General features: G+C 41.2%; 1 non-coding gene across 1 annotated transcript; it reads right to left on the bottom strand.

The window, feature by feature from the left end:
- Positions 1-16318: 16318 nt before the first annotated feature.
- LOC131238146 (small nucleolar RNA R71) lies at positions 16319-16425 on the bottom strand. Its single transcript, XR_009167558.1, has one exon. It is a non-coding gene; the product is annotated as a small nucleolar RNA R71 (small nucleolar RNA).
- Positions 16426-17677: the final 1252 nt, after the last annotated feature.

Genomic DNA, 17677 nt, shown 5'->3' with positions numbered 1-17677 from the left:
ATGTAGACCTGTTTATCAGATACACTACTGTGTGCATTGCTTCTCCCCAGACGACTTGGGCAATTTCACATAGGATAACATGTATATGATTTTCTCTACAATGATGTGATTCATTCGCTCAGCTACACCATTATGCTGGGGGGTCTTGGGAACTGTCTGTTCATGTCGTATACCCAGGGACTTACAATACTCGTGGAAATCACCAATGTATTCACCACCATTGTCAATGCAGATGTACTTCAATGATCTACCTGTCTCTCTCTCGACTATAGCATGAAACAATTTAAACACACTAAAGACCTCATCCTTGGATTTCAAAGCATAAACCCAAACCCTCCTAGATGCATCATCTATAAAAGTAATAAAATACAATGCCCCACCCAAGGTTTTTATCCTCATAAGACCACAAACATTAGAATAAACCAAATCTAATGCATGCACTTTATTAACATGAGAAACAGTTTTAACAAATGAAACTCTATGCTATTTCCCTGATAAACAATCAATACAGCTTGTGAAAGGTATACCTGTCACGTCTGGAAGGAGCCGTTTTCTTGCTAGTAGCTGAAGCCCTTTTTCTCTCATATGGCCTAGACGCTTGTGCCACATGTCAATAGTTAAATCTTCCGCTGCATTCAACCTACCCTTGCACACACTGACACTTGTCTTATAAAAGGTGCAATACTTATTTCCTCTGGCTGCGATCAATGAACCTTTGATGAGCTTCCAGTGCCCACCAGCAAACCGACTTTCACAGCCATCATCATCCAACCTTCTCATCGACATCAAGTTGAGGCGAAAGTCTGGAATATGCCTCACATCCTTGAGAACCAATGTGCAGCCCACACCGGTCTTCACACAAATATCACCGACCCTTACGATCTTTGATTCACCAGAATTTTCCATCTTCATAGTCCCATAGTCACCAGACTTGTTGCTTGTGAAGAAGTCTCTTCGTGGAGTCACATGAAAAGAAGCTCCCGAGTCAATCACCCAGTCGGTGTAGTGATTCATAGCCATGAGACATATATCGTGATCTTCTGAAAGAATAATTATAACGTCGCCATCTGAAGCGACCGCAATGGAGTCTGATTCATCTTCCTTCTCATTTCCTTTTCCTTTCTTGTCGTTCTTAGTCTTACGACATTCATACTTATAGTGGCCCTTCTTACCACAATTCAAGTATTCAACATCCTTCCTGGTACTTGACTTACCTCTTGATTTATCTCGGGCCTTCCCGCCCTTCCTGTTCTTTCCTCTTCCCCTTTCCTGTTTCATAAGAGCTTCTTGCCGAGTAGACCCCTGAGACTTTCTCATTGTCTCCTCATTGAAGAGACAGCTAGTTACCAGTTCCATGGATATCTTTCTGTCTGACGTGAAGTTACTTAGAGACACCACTCTCGGCTCAGCGCCCATTCACAATGTTCCGATCCTGGGATGCTACAAGGAGGATTTTGTACATCGTTTGATTCGTAATAAGCATAACCAAAGACATAACCCACAAACAACAACCAAAAACTCCATACACATGTCCACTATAATCAAAAACTTTACAGTACAATGAGCATAAGGGAAATACAATGAAGATAGACCAATTAACTCCAAAAGAAGATTCACCACGCGTCCAAGCCTACTCGCGAATCCAACGTCACCCACGCACGTGTCGTGCATAAGCTATAAAGCTTAGAGGGTGGTGAAAGTGTATGCCCAAGGTGATAATGTAGTCATGCAGTATCAGAGTAATGCGGGACATGCTGATGAATGCTAAGAATCCCATTAGCCGTACCAAGGCCATGCGGTTCAAAGAATGATGTCGGCCATACCAAGGCCATGCAATGCAAAATGCAAGTCAAGCATACAAATCCTCATCTAAGTCCACATGTCAATACGGCTCAAATCCGAAATATCACCGGGTCTAGTACACTCCAAGCCGATTGCCGCCCCATCGCGCGCAATAAGGTGAGTGGAAAAGACCTCACTATCCGCCTGCCAATATCGAGCTCGGCTCGCAATAGACCCATTCCTCGAGCTGGTCAGACTCAGCCTAGCATTGCCCCCTACTCTCGGCGGGTAAGGCCGCACCCCCTTCCAACCGACCACGACACAGTGGAAAGCGCAACCGTCTGGTAATCGGCACCCATCGCTCATGCACCCACTCGGTCTAGACGTTGGAGCAACCTCCTGGTACCATAAGGGTTTAGGGACTTTCACCAGGATATCTATCGCACCCCATGTAAACAGATTTCCGGTATCCAATCGCCAACCACGATGCGTCATGGAGGCTATGGCCGATGTCGCTAGGGCGTACGTGACAATATCACACAATGCAAATGCAATCACACTACCACACGAGAATCTTGGCGTATCGTGAAACGCTCAATGTAGGCAACACAATCACGGGAGCCCCTATAACAATCCCTAAAGGCTATGCATATGATCACATTTCTTCATATCAAGCATACGTATGATGCATATGATCATGAATCATGAAATTAAACATGCTATATAGGATGGATGATGTACATAACGAAGGTGGGCCTAGCGGCCTACGCACGAGCCTAACAATGGGCCTTAGGGAATGTCGAATGCGGACATTTAACCACAACTATACTTGCAATGTGGACGTCAAACCACCATTGCTCCCAAGGCTTAGATCCCGACGTAAACATCATTACATAAATCATGCCGATCGTACATTGCAATGGACCTTAGGCACGTCCCATGGGCCTTAAATACGCCAAATGGGCCATATCATATGGGCCTTGTATTCATCAAGTGGGCCACATCACCGGGCCGCACTAATGGGCCTTATGTGCATTGCAATGGACTATAAACTGTGGCTTTATAACGTATCAAATGGGCCTAATCTTATGGGCCTTATGTGTATCAAATGGGCCACACCAATGGGCCCCAAATGCACATCAAATGGGCCTTAACACATAGGCCCCAATATGTCTTAATGGGCCTTAAACCATGGGCCCTTAATACCTCAAATGGGCCTTGACCCATGGGCCCATAATACATCAAAGTGGGCCTCAATTATGGGCCATAAGTAATTGAAATGGGCCTCACCTAAATAAGTACAATATTTATATATATATATATATATAATATAGTATATAATATACATATAATATTACATGAACTATAATATTATATATATCTATATATATATATATATATATATATATATATATATATATATATACATATATCTATATATATATATACACATACACACACGCACGCAGCACAGTGGGCCCACACACTCATCACAGTGGGCCCACACACTTATAACAGTGGGCTACGTCCACCGTCCAGGCGGACGGTGGTGGTCAAACATATACATCCATGTGGGCTCCATGTGGGGCCCACTGTAATGTCGATATGCCAGCCAACCGTTGATAAGGCCACATGGGCCTAGGTGAAGGGTGAAAAGAAATTTCACCCTGATCCAAAACTTCTGTGGACCCCAAGGGAATTTCAAAGGTAGAAGTTCCATCCCACTGTTTCCTTTGATGTGGGCCACCCGAGTCTTGGATCAAGCCGATTTTTGGGGTGGGCCCACGTCAGGTAGTGGCCCACCCGATGAACGGTTGAGATAGCATATAGACATCAAGGTGGGGCCCACGGTTACAGCCGTGAGGGGCTGCTGGTACGCCCGTCCGCCCGGACGCCGCTGGCGCAGGCAGCGCTGCTGCCTTCTGACACACAGCAGCAACGGCTGCTGTGTTGATTTTTTTCTTTTTTTTTTTTTTTTTTGAAAAATCACAGATTTTACAGGTGGGGTCCACATCTAGTTAATCCACACCGTCCAGTGTTCTTCTATGGCTCACTACGAGCAAAACAAGTCCAATATTGGACATATTCCAGTGTACAACCCATCAGGGGAGGTTTCAATGGTGAAAACCACCTTTTGGTATGGTATGGCCCGCCTGAAGGTCTGATGGATCCCTTCTTTCAGGTCAACGGCTAAAAAGGGCTTGGGAAGGGAATGGATGGTGTGGATTTAATACATACATCAAGGTGGGGCCTACATGAATAGGCCACCCCAAAACTTTGGAAAAAAAGTTGATATTTGTGTTTTTCCCATTTACACGTCCAGCGTCCAGGGACGACGCTGGACTGTCTGGACATTTGAGGTGGGCCTGATCAGGTGGGCCACCACTGATGAGTGGTGTGGGTAGTACACATATAAGGTGGGCCCCACTCAAATAAAATACTTACTACATGGTGGGGTCCATTCAAGCGGGCCATACAACCTTATCATCATACAACAAGATAAAAATAAAATAAAATAAAATAAAACAAAAAGGGAGAGATATAGAGAGTGAGACCGTATGATGGAGGGACCCCGGCACTATGGGCCCTCCCTTGCACTAAATCATACATGAAGTGGGTCCCATTACAAGTGGGTCCATGGAATTGAAATCCAACGGTGGAGATCCCTTCTCCACTAAAATAAATGGTCTAGATGACCCTAAACATGGAAGGAAATAAACATCATGATGGGGTCCATGGAGAATGGCCCCATCATGGAATGATCATGATGATCCAAGTGGGCCATCGGCCACATCTTAGGGTCCAAAGTGAGATCCAAACCATTAATCGGTTGGCCTCACTTGGTCCATCTTAAAAATATGAAAATCTACCCTATTAAGACACCCACCACTTGATCTTCTTGCTCCCTAGGCTTCCTTGGTTCCTTGAGCTCCTCTTTGATGGTGGAAGATGAGAAATGGATGGTTGAGATGAGAGATGAAGGGGTGGGAAAGGTGGACCTCACAAATAAAATTTTCTCACCATGGGAAGACCATACGTATGGGACTTGCTATGGGAGAGTTTGAATGAGAGAGAGACTTGTAAGGGAGAGAGAGAGAGAGAGAAGGAGATGGGTGATGGAGTGATGGGGGATGGTTTGGGTTGAAAATGGTAAAAAGAGGTATGGTTGTTGTTGAAATTTGGAAAAGAGGAGTGGTGAGGTGGAAAGAATGGTGGACTTTAGTAAAAGGTGGTGATGGGTTGATGTACTTGAGGTATGGGGTGCTTTGATGGTTGATTGATGGGACTAATTGTAGAGATTCCCTCGAAATCCGCAACGCGCGGTGTTTCTTCGGAATAAACGCTGATCGGCATCTTCTTGCCTGGATATCGGTTTGGTGCGCAAGTCACGGCGTTGGAACCGCGGCGACGACGCGGTCGCTATGATATAACCTTCGGACCGAGCCGACGTCGGTGCGCGGGACCTGGCTTAGGATCATGCGTAAATACCGAATACGGTGCGAAGGTTGCCGGAATTTGACCGGAAGGACCGCGGAAGCTAACGGAACAGTACGGATTGAGACTTTCTCATTGTCTCCTCATTGAAGAGACAGCTAGTTACCAGTTCCATGGATATCTTTCTGTCTGACGTGAAGTTACTTAGAGACACCACCAATGTCTCCCAACTGTCAGGCAATGAACTAAGCAATAACAAAGCCAGCAATTCATCATCCAGGACCATCTTCATAACGGAGAGTTGGTTCATTATATTGTTGACCTCATTCATATGCTCGGCTACAAAACTGCCATATTTGAACTTGAGATTCATAAGTCGCCTTATCAGAAAATTTTTATTACAGGCTGTCTTCCTCTCATATAGCCCTTGTAATTTCGCCATAGGCTAGCGGCTGAGGTCTCCGTAGACACATGGTGGAACACAGAATCATCCAGCCATTGTCTAATAAATCCCACCGCCTTCCGGTCCATCTTCTTCCAATCATCATCGGACACATCCTTGGATTTTGCTGATATACCTAAAATTGTAGAATATAAGTCCTTGCAATAAAGTAAGTCCTTCATCTTAGTCTTCCATATGGTCCAGTTAGAACCATTGAGGTTGATCATCCTTGATGAGCCACCTTCCATATTTCAAAACTGATCCCACTCCGTTCAATGAACTTAGCTCTGATACTACTTTGTTGGGAGCCTTGCAAAAAACCTTAGGATCTAGCCTCCCCAAAACACCAGAATTATAAGATAATAAAGCAACGAAATAAATCAAAGCACAAACTACACGACACAAGAGATTTTTACGTAGAAAACTCTCAAAGAGGTAAAAATCACGGGACCTCGTCCAGATCAACAATCCCTAATAAAGTAGAACGTTACAACCTTCTTCACTCACGTAGGAGTGGATAAACAATAAGAGAATAAAAGAAAAATAGAAAGATCTCACCGATCACGAGGACATAAAAGTGCTGAGACGTCGATTCCCTTCCACAAGCTTTCTCTCTCTCTTTCTCTCTTTCTCTCACACCTTTGATAGCCCTAAACCCTTTAATAAACCCTTCTAAAGCTTTAGGAAACCCTCTTACATTACCTAGAAAGGTCCTAGGCACCCATATTTATAGATTTGAAAACTCCCTTTCGCACTTCTTGCAAAACCGCATCAAATTTCCGCAGTCCGCACAAGATTCGGACTCAAATCTGCGTAAGCTCGATTGGTCGAGCAGAGTCCTCGACTGGTCGAGCCGGCCCTCGACTGGTCGAGCATTCTTTACTGAGCTCGTTGGACTTTGAGTCGAGTGACTCTCGACTGGTCAAGCACTGTTCACTCGACTGGTCGAGCAGTGCGGTGATTCCACTGTTTGTGGCATCCGAACCACACCACATCTCCTTTGAAGTGAGGAGGAAAACTCCATCAAATTGATGATTTGATACTTACCTGGCATAGCACGGGTGTGACGATAATGTTAAGAGCCTGATGTTGTAGTGGTGATGAGATGTTGTTTAGCTACAAATTGTCAGCACCAATAAATGATTATCGCCACATGTAGTTTCTTAATCCATTTCTATATGTTGTATGGTCTTTATCTGTTGGATGCAATTCTCTTACATTCATGGCTGTCACTCTATTCAAAGCTATATTTTCATTTAACCTTTTCTGATTTTTTTTTTCATCAATGGTTGGAGAAAAAAAATGGCTTTCCTGAGAATTAGTGCTCTTAAATATTGATCTTTCAATCCATTCTCTAAGGTATTATCGGAGAGTTGGACTCTTAATTTCATTACCTGATTTAGATTATATCATGTGGCCACTAACATGCATAAACATGTGTTTATGTATACTAGTGTCATAATTTAGTAAATCGTCTGTCAATAAGAGCCGTGATATGAATTTTAATGAGAATTCACAATAATATCAAGCTTTAAGTAGTTAAGTGGAGTCTTCATAGCCTTTATTAGATACTGGACTATCCACTCCAAAATCATCTAAGTTAGCGAAAATATTTTAATTGACAAAATCAAAGAAAAACAAAGTTATGACCCTGTTAAGTGGTGATATGGAATAAAGATATACCATATGTGAAAGGTTTCTTGTTAAAAGAATTGATGATTATTATGTAACAAAATATGTATTATGCTTACATAATGCATGTCATGGATTCGTATGATCAAATATATTTGAAGAATTTGTTAATAATCCTTAATGGCTATAGGTTATAGAAGAAAACATGGGTGCACTAAAAAAATTTGACACATGGGATTAGTCGAGCTTACAGACAAAAATAAAGATATTGGTTGTAGAAGTAAATATGCAAACAAAGCAAAATGTTACAAGAGAAGTCAAGCAAGGGTTAGATGCTCCAATGATGGTGTGAAGTATGTATTCTTAATTGACGATCTTAATAAAGAAGTGAATATGAAGCAACTTAAAGAATTTGAAGATTCTAAATAACCAAGGCACGTGTACAAGTTTAAGAAGGTGTTCTATGGCCTAAAATAAGTACATGTTGCTAAGAAGAGGTGGACAAATCAATTTTTTTAATTTTATTTTTAAAAAAAGATATGAAGGATTTTAGAGACTTTCGGTATTTATTTTTTGGTATTGAAGTGATAAAAAATTAAAGAATAATTTTTATTCTTAAAAGAAGGGTTTAGACTTGGTTGCAAAGTTGGATTTCCTATGAATAAATTTGACTACAACATCACTTAAAGCAAATTACAAGTTATCGAAAGATGAAGAAGAGCTACTCATAGATGCAAGTGCTTATTGAGAGATGGTTAATAGGCTAATATAACTAACCATGACTCACCCAAATTTGACATTCGGTTGTGGTCATCAATCAATTTATGTAAGAGCCGAGGAAGCCACATATGAATGTAGTAAAGCTTCTCTTGAGACATATGAAGACAATCATTAATGAAAATATACTTTACAGGTATGATGCATCAGTAAAGTTTGTAGGCTATTGTGACTTAGATTGGACCGTTGGCCCATGTACAAGTTGTTTAATAATAGCTTTTGTTTTAATCTTGGTTGGGGAAGCATATCATGGAGAGACAAAAGCGGAATAACAAGTTGTGATACTATCTATATGGAAAAGTATGTGGTTGGCACAACTACTAAGAGAATTTGGAGAAAAAAATCAACTATCCCATTTTGATAATGAGTGCCAGCATTAGCTCAATTACAACGATGTCCAATCCAATGTTTCAAGCATGTACAAATTATGTGGAGGCCTATTACCGCTTTATTTACTAGAAGGTCACGAGCAAAGAGATAGAGTCGACTTACACCTCTAGAAGTGACCAAGCGATGAGCATTTTTATCAGAATACTAAACATAAATAAGTTTAATCTCTTCAAAAGAAGTTTGAGAATGATGGATGCCAGTAGGCATTGTTAATGACAGGGAATGTTGATAATAATTGCAAATTACTAATTTAATTAGGATGCTCAGTTATTAAGTAAGCTTTGGTCCTGTCAAATCAGGAAAGTGGTTAGTTAGAAAATTTGATGTTTAGAGGTTTAGTGTTAGTAGTTAAGAAATAAGGAGTCATCTTCTATGTAAGGGTTAGCCAGTATGTCAACAACCCCCCCTCCACTTTATGAAAAAAGTAGTTTTTGTCTCTCTTTTTCCTCTCTCAACACTCTTCTTTTATATTTTTCTTCATTCTCTATGGATGACAAAACCTTCTTATTCATAGCCTTGTTTGTAAAAAATTTTAAGACCCTCTTCTTCGTAGCATTGCTTGTGTGATTTTTCAAGACTCTCCCCTCCGTAGCCTTGTTAGTGTTAATTTCGTAGTTATGGCTTGTATACAATTGGAGCTACTATATGGAACGTATTGATCATGTGACACATATTGAACATATATATTTTAGATGGGGTGATGTTTTCTTCGGACTCAGATTGCCTACAACACTATGAGCAGGAAGTTCTTACACTTAGAAGCTAGGTGGGCCCATAGTAATGTTTGTGAGAAATCAATTATGTGCATATGTTTTGCCTGCTCATGTTAGGACATGAGCCAAAAAATGAGGCAGATCCAAAACTCACGTGGGCCCGTGGTAGGAAAAAGTGGGTAAAGAAATATATAACATCGAAACCTCCCTAGGGTCTACCTTGACATTTATATGCCACCTAAACCCTTCAAAAGGTCATTCCTATGGGGATGAACTGAAAACACAAATATACTAACCTAATCCAAAACTCATGTGGCTCCATGAATGTTTTAACAATGGAAGTTTAATCCTTACTGTTTCTTTTCATGTGGCCCACTTGATTTTTGGATATATCTCAATTTTGGGCTCATGTCCTAACATGATCCGGAAAAACAAATGCATGGAGTGGATTGATCACAAACATCACTGTGGCTCCACCTAGAGTGTAGGAATGTTCTTGCAATGGTTGACTGGTGACGCAACACTTGCTAGCTAGCTGGTGTTAAAGCTCCTTGGCTCCCACCATGATGTATGTGTTTTATCCATGCTGGTTATCTATTTTTTCTAGCTCATTTTAGGGCATGAGGCCAAAATTGAAGCATATCCAAAGCTAAGTGAACCACAACACATCACAGAAAACGGTGGGGAATATGATGTCTACGGTTGAAACCTTCTCGTAGTCTATAGAGATGTTTATTTGTCTTTTTTATTTTTTCTTACCCATGCACTCACACCCGACACGCACTCACACCACAGTAGAATTTCACCACAATAGGTACTTGAACCGGAAGAAATAAAGAGAAAGAGAGAGATTGTCGTAGAAATTCTGTATTTCAATGTGTATTGTATTGGAGGAAGAAAACCCTCTTTATAGTATGATTACAACCTATTGATAGTAAATATGAATAGTTGTAAGAAAGATCCTAGGTGCTAAATATAGGATATTACATAGCTAGAGAGAATATTACATAGCTGGAGATTTATAATCTAATATAACAAGATCACACAATAATCTAACATCCCCCCTCAAACTCGAGATGATGAAGTCAACTTGAGTTTAGAAACAAGATTACAAAGTCGACCAGGAGGATGAGACTTCGTGAAAATATCGGCAAGTTGATCCTCAGAGGAGATGGATCGAAGATGTAGTGTACCCTGCTGGAGGTGGTGCCGAATGAAGTGACAGTCAATCTCGATATGCTTGGTCCGCTCCTGAAAAACATCATTATGAGCAATCTGAATGACACTCTGATTATCACAATAAAGAGGGGAACTAGTCAACTGAGAAACACTCATGTATGTAAAAAGCCATCGTAGCCACAAAAGTTCAGCTGTAGTATCAGCAAGTGCACGATACTCAGCCTCAGTACTGGATCGGGCAACAACAGTTTGTTTCTTGTTGCGCCAAGAATGAGAGAAGTACCAAGTAAGAAACAATAACCCGTAGTGGAGCGACGATCGATAGGATCACCGGCCCAGTCAGCATTAGAATAAGAGCGGAGCTCCAGAGATGAGTGCAATGAAAAGTGAAGACCATGAAACAAAGTCCCCTTAATATAGCGTAAGATACGAAGAATGATAGCATAGTGAGTAGAGTGTGGTGCACTCATAAACTAGCTAACCAAGTGAACAGCGTAGGAAATGTTTGGTTGAGTAAATGTAAGGTAGATGAGACTACCGACCAATTGCCTATATAGAGTAGCATCTGGAAGAGATTCACCGTCAGTAGCGAGAAGCTTAACATTATATTCAAGAGGAGAAGTGCACGTTTTGCTTTCAGTCAAGTCTGCTTGGAAAGCAAGTTAGAAGCATACTTAGCCTGAGATAGATAATAACCATCTGAACCGGAAGTCACTTCAAGACCAAGGAAGTAGTTAAACTACCCTAAGTCTTTCATCTCAAAATTCTGACTCAGAAAGTATTGAAGATCTCGAATACCAGAGAGATCATTTCCTGTAATGATCATGTCATCAACATAAAGAAGGATAAGAATAGTACCAGCACCAGTAGTCCGCAGAAACAGTGCAGAGTAATATACACTAGAGACAAAGCCCTGTTGAGCAACAATAAAACTAAATTTGGCAAACCAGGCTCGAGGGGCCTGTTTGAGACCATAAAGAGCACGACGAAGACAACAGACTTTGTGAGGAGGATGATCATAACCAGGTGGAGGATGTATATAGACTTCCTCAACAAGATCGCTATTCAAGAATGCATTTTTGACATCCATCTGAAAAAGTTCTCAATGACACATAACAGCTACTGCAAGCAAAGATCTAACAGAGGTAAGTCTAGCAACAGGAGCAAAAGTCTCCTCATAGTCAATACCATACTCCTGAGAGAAACTCTTCGCAACAAGGCGAGCTTTGTATCGTTCCACTGATCCATCTGCCCGAGTCTTGATTTTGTAAACCCACTTACAACCAACTACAGACTTTTCGGAAGGCAAATTCACCAGGTCCCAAGTATGAGTTTTAGTAAGAGCATCTAGTTCATCAGACATAGCTTTTTGCCAAAGAGGATCAGTACTAGCCTCACAATAAGTATGTGGTTCGTGAAGAGTGGCAAGGGCATAAAAACAATGATAGTCTTGAAGATGAGAAGGAGGGGCTCTTACTCTAGTGGAGTGACGAAGTGTAGGTACCTGAACAAACTCAGAGGCTGTTGATGTAGCAAGAGGATCAACAGACGTGTCAGTTGGATCAGGAGCAGCTGTAGAATGAACGTCTGAGGAGCTTAGCATCTTTGCAGAGGGTTGATGTACTAAAGTAATAGATGAATCAGTAAAAATAGGAGCATAACTGGAAGAGGACTGTGGAAAAGGAGAAAGACTCGTAAACATCTTATGCTCCCAAAACTCCACATGACGAGAAATACGAAGACGTTTGACTATGGGATTATAGCAACGATAACCTTTCTTAGTGAGACCATAACCAAGAAGGCAACAAAGTCTGGATCGTGGTTCTAGTTTAGTGCGTTCATGTGTAGGAAGAGTGACAAAACAGACAAACCAAAAACTCGAAGCAAGGAATAGTTAGGGACTGTACCATGGAGAAGCTCAAAAAGAGTTTTATTGTGGATGGTAGGTGAGGGAACACGATTGATAGTGCAGACAGCAGTGAGAGCAGCTTCATCCCAAAAGTGTTCTGGAAGAGAAGCAGAGATGAGAAGTGCTCTTATCGTATCTAAAATATAATGATGTTTACGTTCTGCTCGACCATTCTGTTGAGAAGTGTATGGACAAGAATGATGAGAGACTGTTGTACTTCGTTGTAAAAGGGTAAGAAAAGATTTATCTTTGTATTCCATAGGATTATGTTGAGGGTTAAATATTACATATTAGACCCCAGTTATTACTTGGATCTACAAGCATAATTCCGTCTAATGGCTGATTTAACCATGTTTGTGTTGCATGGTGTATTCACAAGCTTGGACTGGAAAAGGGTACTAAAAGCATGGATTTAATGGTCTGAAAGTACCAGAGCATAGGACGGACTCTAGGAGACCAAGATCGACAGATTTGCACGCCAGGGATCCAAGAAAATTGAGAAATTGAAACTCAAGCGGCTTGGAAGACGTCCAGAATGCAAGATCACAGGGTTTCTACCATCCGTTCGGTTCAAAACTTCACATATGGCCTAAAGACCAAAAACTAACCATACATGTCAAATTTCAGCCATTGGATCCCCCTAGAAGTGGCCCAACGGACAGATCAGCCCATAGATCAGTGATTTGGGGCCCGCCTGGTGTCTGAAAGTGCTTCAATCTTAGGCTCAACTGTTTAAATGAGCTGACAAAACGGATAGACGGAGTGGATCTCTCAAAAACATCATAATGGACCCCATTGGAGTGTGTGTGTGCATAGTGCATAAGTGCACTGGCCGTGCACAGGAACGAGAAGTCGGTCAATCCGACTTCTGACCGTCTTCTTCTTCCAATTTCAACTAAAACGCAACAGCGTTTTACGCCGTGCATCGCGGTTTTAAGTTGTGGGCCCCACACATCATCCAAATGGATGATCAGTGCCGTCTATTGCGTCCATAGGGGGGCGAAAACCCTCTCCTAGGTGTCCGTTTGTCCTCATGCAAGCTACCGGAAGATCCTAACTATAAATCGCAGGACCGACGGCGGCGAGCAAAGTTCAGTGGTCCACACCAACTACACTCCAAAACCGTCCATTCCTGACTGATTTTTAGCCAGGAATACAATGGACGTGGTGGATTTTATCAAAAACGTCACTGTGGGATCCATTAGACACGTTTTAGGCTGACACGGAAACTCTGTTTCGCGTCAGAAGCTGTGGAGAAATCTCGTGGGCCATTACTGTGATGCATCAGTCGGATCTAGACCGTTCATCAGACGCCCATGCTCCCTATAAACAGTGCCTAGGTGACAGAATTTCTTCTCTGATGCCGATCAGGTGCTCCACTAAGCATCAGCGCAAGAGTCCGGTTTGTAGCCTGCGCGCGCATGGGAAAAAAAAACGGCCGCTGTTGGCTGATTGTGTGATTCTGATAAGCTTCGGACCAGTAATCCAGACCGTTCATCTGAAAGCTAACTAAAAACTATCCATGGGGACGATTTCTTTTCACAAAAACTGGGCCTAATGCAGATCAGACGCATTGTTTTTTTCTTCCCTGCTGCGTAAACCTTCTGCATGGAGTGCAGAACCTCACGACCGATCTTCTCCAGCTTCCGCAGCCTAGTACTTTAAGGACTTCACAGCAAGTTCCGGAGGGCTTTTGGTCTTTAAAAGGGAGCTCGTCTTTGGTGGAAGGGGAAAGGAAAAAACAGGAAGTTTGGCTGCTGCTGGGAACGTGGGAAGGAAAATGGATCGGCTGCTGGAGCGGGCGTGGTTGGAAAGGCAGAGGAAAAGCTGAGGACTTGAGCAACAGGAGCAGCTACGACTTGGACGACTGCACAAGGAGGAAGCTTTTCATCTTTCAAAACAGAAGAGGAGGAGACAGGGAGGGTGTGCTCGGGTTTGTTTTTTTGCTCGTTTGGAAGGCTTGAACGTGGGAGAGAGAGAGAGGAGCCTGGTTTTTCTCTTCTTTTCCTTTATATTTCCTTTATTTTTTTTAATGTTTAGCCCATTCATGTGTGGCTAATCCTCTTAGCTGGGGTTAAGAGGTGAAGCCTGTAGCGAGATGGGAGACACTATTTCATGTGTTTAATTTGAATTTCTGAACTGAACTTGATTCTAGTTGATTATTCAAGGAATATTTTTCTTAGTCTTTAATGGTCTGTTGTGACTGAAATTACAATGGGTTTGCAATGGCTTTGAATATTTCTTTCCCTTTTTATGTTTATGAAGTCAGGAAGCCCTGTTGTTCATCATTGTTCCATGGGCATGGTAGGATGACAGTACCCTTCCTGATCTTCATACGTTGTTGGTTGGTTGGTAATTAGTTTAATTCTGTTGTTTACTTTGTCTCCTGGGCATGGTTTGATGATGGAATCCATTCTAATTCATATACCTTTCATCTCTTGAAAATCAGATCAAGTAAGTTCAGTTTGAATTCCATAATCCTTGATGCGGGCATAAGATCTCCCTGATCTCTACAAGTGGATCCTCTGAAACCCTAGTTTCCTTCCTCTGAATTCCTTAAAGTTTTAGATAATTGTTCCACAATTATTTCTTAAATTCTATTTGGTTTAGATCACATCTTAGTCTAGTTTTATTTCTACTTGGTTTCAGATAACGTATAGGTATCAGTCCCTGTGGATTCGACCTCGGTCTTATCGAGTTTATTACTACATCACAACCCTATACTTGGGGAGTGAACAAGTTTTGGATCTTTATATTTTGGAGGAGTTACGATTTTCTGAAATTAATTGGTTTTAGGATTAGTTTAAGATTAGGATTTTACTAACCTTAGTTTTATTTATTTATTTTTATTTCAGTTCAAAACTAACTTGTTTCCTGTTTTATAGGATCTTGACATAAGTTTCTCAATTGGTAATTCCTTCTTAATCTTTCTACTTTTTCCTATTTTTAGAATTTTTGTTTAAATTTTAGAAATGTTCTAATTCTAGTATCCTCCCTTCTTTAGGAAATAGTTTATTTTTAGAAATTAGGTTATTTCTTTCCCTTTTTAGAAATTAACTTTCTAGTTTTATTTTAGTAACTTTCCAATTCTAACTCTCTTAGAATCTAATTTGTTCCCTAATTTATTTTTAGAATTTTTGTTTAGAAACTAACTCTCCTATTGTGTAGGCCTTTAAGATAGAAATCTCTAATTCGGTACACTCCTTCTCTACTTTCTATTTTTCAGTTCTCTTTTAGTAATTTACTTTCTAGTTTAGGACTTTCCTAATTTATTTTAGAAGTTTTCACTTTCTTTTAGAAATTAGTTTACTACTACCTTTATTTTAAAGGATTGGTCTTCTTCTTTTAGAATCTAACTTATATTGTTTTTATTTTGCAGGTCCTTAACTTAGGGGCTTCAATTTGGTAATTTCTTTCCAACTCTCCCTCTCTTTCTTTTTAGATTTTCTTTTCCTTTCTTAGGATTAAACTTTGAATTTGATTGAGGGCTGCGAGTGTTTCATGCCCAAGTGGGCCCGTGACAACACTCGACGTCTCTTGACTGAAGGAGGATTAGTTGAGGGGTTGACTATCCATCGCAGGACTAGACACCACTCGAAATCCCCTGAGTTAAGTGAAGTTATGGCTGAAGACTAACCTCCTCTACTTCCACCCAGGGTGGAGGATACCCAAGATGAGAATAAGGTGCAACATGCACCCCCGCCTCGTACTTTACGAGATTATCTACAACTGGCGGGAGTGAGTATGCCCTCATGCATGATTTTTCCTGAAAACACAGGACAAATGGACATCAAGCCAGGAGTTATCCAACTCCTTCCCAAATTCCATGGACTTGAATCTGAAAGTCCATATTTACATTTGAAAGAGTTCGATGAGATTATAGCTACATTATGTTTTCCTAATGTATCTGAGGATACAATTAGGCTGAAACTCTTTCCTTTTTCCTTAAAAGAGAAAGCTAAAACGTGGTTACATTCACTGCGTCCTAGATCCATTGGCACGTGGAACGACATGCAGAGGGAATTCATAAAAAAATTCTTCCCACATCATAAAACGATTACCCTCAGAAAAGCGATCATGAACTTTGCCCAAAAGGAAGACGAAACATTCTTCCAATGTTGGGAAAGGTTCAAAGATTTGGTCAGTTCATGCCCACAACACGGATTTGAAACGTGGTGCATTACAAATTTTTTCTATGATGGACTGACATCTTCCATGCACCAAATGGTCGAGACAATGTGTAATGGAGAGTTCATTAATAAAGATGTTGACGAGGTATGGGATTACCTCGATAGTCTCGCTGAAAAAACACAATCATGGGACTATTACCCAATGGCGAACACCACGTCTAGGCCGACTCAATTAAAGGAGAAAGGTGGATTATATCTCTTGAAAGAAGAGGATGATCTCAAGTGTAAAGTGACTACGCTCATAAGGAAAGTTGAGGCCATGGAAGGAAAGAAGGATAAGGTCAATGAAATTGTTTGCGGCATCTGTGATTGCAACATTCACACAACTGAAAACTGTCCTACAATACCCGCCTTTTGAGGAGTGTTGAATGAACAAGCCAATGCCGTAAACAACTATCAAAGACCTTTTACTGGACCTAACTCCAACACATACAATCCTGGCTGGAAAAATCATCCAAACTTTAGTTGGAGGAATGGACAAACGGCGACTCCTCCAGGTTTCTTCAATCAAAATCCAAATCAAGTGAAACCTCAAGAGGAACCGGTTCAAAATCCCATACAAGAGCTGGCTCAGGCAATGCGAGGAATCACAGATTTTATGCAAAAGATAGATTCTCATATGACGGTTATAGAAAAGGGGATGCTTCCTGCACAACCTCTCCCCAATCCTAAACCGCATACGAGAATAATGATCCCAGCTCTTCAAATCAGATGGGGCATGCTAAATCCATCACCACTCTTAGGAGTGGGAAGATCATTGATAAAACTCTTCCTGGTTAGGCCGAAAAGCCTCAAGAACCAAAAGAGGACAACAATGATGGATCCAAAGTGATGCCCCACAAAAAGTAGAACCGAACTTCTAGAGAAGCCGGTTGCTCCATTCCCCAACGGTTGGTTTCACCAAAACCTCTCTCTAACTCTCGGATATCCTAGAGGTGTTGAAACAGGTGAAAGTCAACATTCCTCTACTTGATGTCGTTAAACAGATACCTTCATATGCCAAATTCCTGAAAGACTTATGCACGACCAAAAGACGGAAAATTATTCAAAAGAAAATCTTCTTGACTGAGAAAGTGAGTGCCATCCTAAAGCAAGACGTGCCGCAGAAATTCAAGGATCCCGGTAGCCCAATCATATCATGTGTAATCGGGAACCATCGAATTGATCACACACTTCTTGACTTAGGAGCGAGCGTCAATCTGATTCCCTACTCGGTATACAAACAGTT

The sequence above is a fragment of the Magnolia sinica genome, chromosome 2, assembly GCF_029962835.1.
Source record: "Magnolia sinica isolate HGM2019 chromosome 2, MsV1, whole genome shotgun sequence".
Taxonomy (NCBI): domain Eukaryota; kingdom Viridiplantae; phylum Streptophyta; class Magnoliopsida; order Magnoliales; family Magnoliaceae; genus Magnolia; species Magnolia sinica.
The sequence above is the reverse complement of the archived record's forward strand: the minus strand, read 5'-3'. Positions and strand labels throughout refer to the sequence as shown.